This window comes from Apteryx rowi, unplaced genomic scaffold, assembly GCF_003343035.1.
Source record: "Apteryx rowi isolate R43461 unplaced genomic scaffold, aptRow1 scaffold_35, whole genome shotgun sequence".
Lineage (NCBI taxonomy): Eukaryota > Metazoa > Chordata > Aves > Apterygiformes > Apterygidae > Apteryx > Apteryx rowi.
Genome location: NW_020449974.1, coordinates 2,029,898 through 2,031,977, shown reverse-complemented (window position 1 = coordinate 2,031,977; position 2,080 = coordinate 2,029,898).

Below are 2,080 nucleotides of genomic sequence, written 5' to 3'. Positions count from 1 at the left end.
TGGCCCCCCACAGCCAGTCCTGGCCCCCACGACCGGTCCTGGCCCCCCGCAGCCCATCCTGGCCCCCGCGGCCCGGCCCGGCCCTCCAAGACCATCCCCGGGCCTGGGGCACCACAGGGGCCTTTCCCCTCCGCTCGCAACCCCGGCGCTCCGGCCTCTCGGAACAGCCAGGCAGAAGGGAACCGCCACAGCCGAAGGCTCGTCGGAGCCACGGGCGTCCCCGGGGCATCCGGGAGGCAGCAGGGCCGCGACGGCTGCCGGCGCGGGGGCAGGCAGGGCTGGGCTGCTCCGCCGTGGTCCGGCCAGTCCCGTTCGCAAGCAGCTCTAACAGGTTTTTTTTTCCTTTTTACCCCCCGCTGTAGCATGGAACAAGCCTCTCCCGAGTGACCGCGAGCCTCTTCCCACCTTCTCCACGTCCGGGGTGAAGTTTGGCCCACGCGGGCCACGCGCCGCTTTAGATAAGAGCTCCGTATCACCAATAGGCGCGTGTTGCGTAGATTAATGTCTACAAACTCCTAATATCCCGTCACCTTCCACGGGGTCGGGCGGTTTTATATCAATAACAAGATGAAGGAGAAGGGTTCAGCTCCGGGTTCGTGTTTTTCAGGCAGAAACACCACAGGCAGGCCGAGGTTCCCGTTTGCAAAGGCCGCTGACCTCCTCTGAACCGAGAAAGAGGTGTCGCTTCGGCCAGCGACAAGCGGTCTCCGAGTAAAAGCCAGGCTTTAACCTTACGCGTGCCTCTTCTTTCTCATTTGATGGCTTTCTCATTTAATATTCTTAGGAGGATGAGTTTAAGACATCTCGTGTTGCCATCAGGTATAAATGCCTCGTGTCCTTTCTGTGCTGAACGGCTCTTTATCGTGTGTTTAAGGCGATAAACGACTCCCCCTTTTTACCTGTTCTCCCGACAGCCTTAATCTTTGATTTCTGCGACTAAAAGCTGACGAAGGGAAACCGCTATTTGAACAGGGAGGCTGGAGGGTTCGTCCCCAAGCAGTCCTGGTGCGCGCTTTACCCCACAGCGGCGATCAAGGCCGGAGATCCGGGGGAAAAGCCGCTGCCGCCGCCGGTGGGACTCGCAGGTGACACCGCAGCGGTCAGGAATGGCAGCGGGGACAGGGCACGGGGTGCCGTAGCGGGCCAAATACGCGGATACACGCGCACCCCAACGGCGGCGGCCTCTTCCCCGGGCCCTGAGCGAGGACGTCGGTGCTGGCGTCACCGGTCCCCCGTCCCCACACGGGTGGCTGGTGCCGGCAGATGGCAGCAGCATGATGGGAATATCCCCGGCTGCGGGAGCAGCGGGGCGTCCGTCAGGGCCGCGGCTGGCCAAAACGAGCAGCTGGACGAGGGAAAAGCTCCTTGCGGAGCGGTGTCGGGGCCTGCCCGAGAGCAGCAGTGGTTTAACCACATCGGCGTCGCTCAAGTGGGGTTTTAAACCCACTCAAACGGCCCTGAGACCTCGCGGGTGGCTGCGTGGAAGGATGCTTGGCCCCGGGCATGACACCAGTTTATCCCAGCTCCCGGCCGGACCCAGTAATCCTGCGGGAGGGAGGTGGAAAGCGCGTGGGGGTTTCCCCCCAGCAGTTCGGGGTAAGGCAGAGCTAAACCCCACGCCGCCCTCTCCCGCCTGCCCCCCTCGCGCCTCGCAGGGTGTCCTCGCGCTCTGAGTAGCGCCGCCAGCCCCCATCACGCGTGAGCCCCGCGCAGCGCGTCCGGTTTGGGCCACGCTGGTATCGGTTTGCGTTTAAATAAAGGCCGACGCGTAGCAACAGGTATTTAATTGTAGTGCGAGCGCTCGCTGCTCCGGCCCGGCCGGCGGAGGCTTCTCGTGCAGCCGCAGAGCCGCACGGTGCAAAGCCCCGCCACGAGGCCGGCGCGCGTGCGAGGCCGAACGGAATCTGGGAATAAAGACCCCCCAAATTAAAAAAATAATGATAATAAAGACAAAAAGGGCCCGGGCGTAGGGCGATTTTGGGGCTGCGGCTCGTTGCCCGTGCGGTGCTGGCTGTCAGACCGCCGGGGCTGGGGGGGGGTCCCGGCGCCCCGGGGCCGTCGCGGTGGGGAGCGAGGGGGG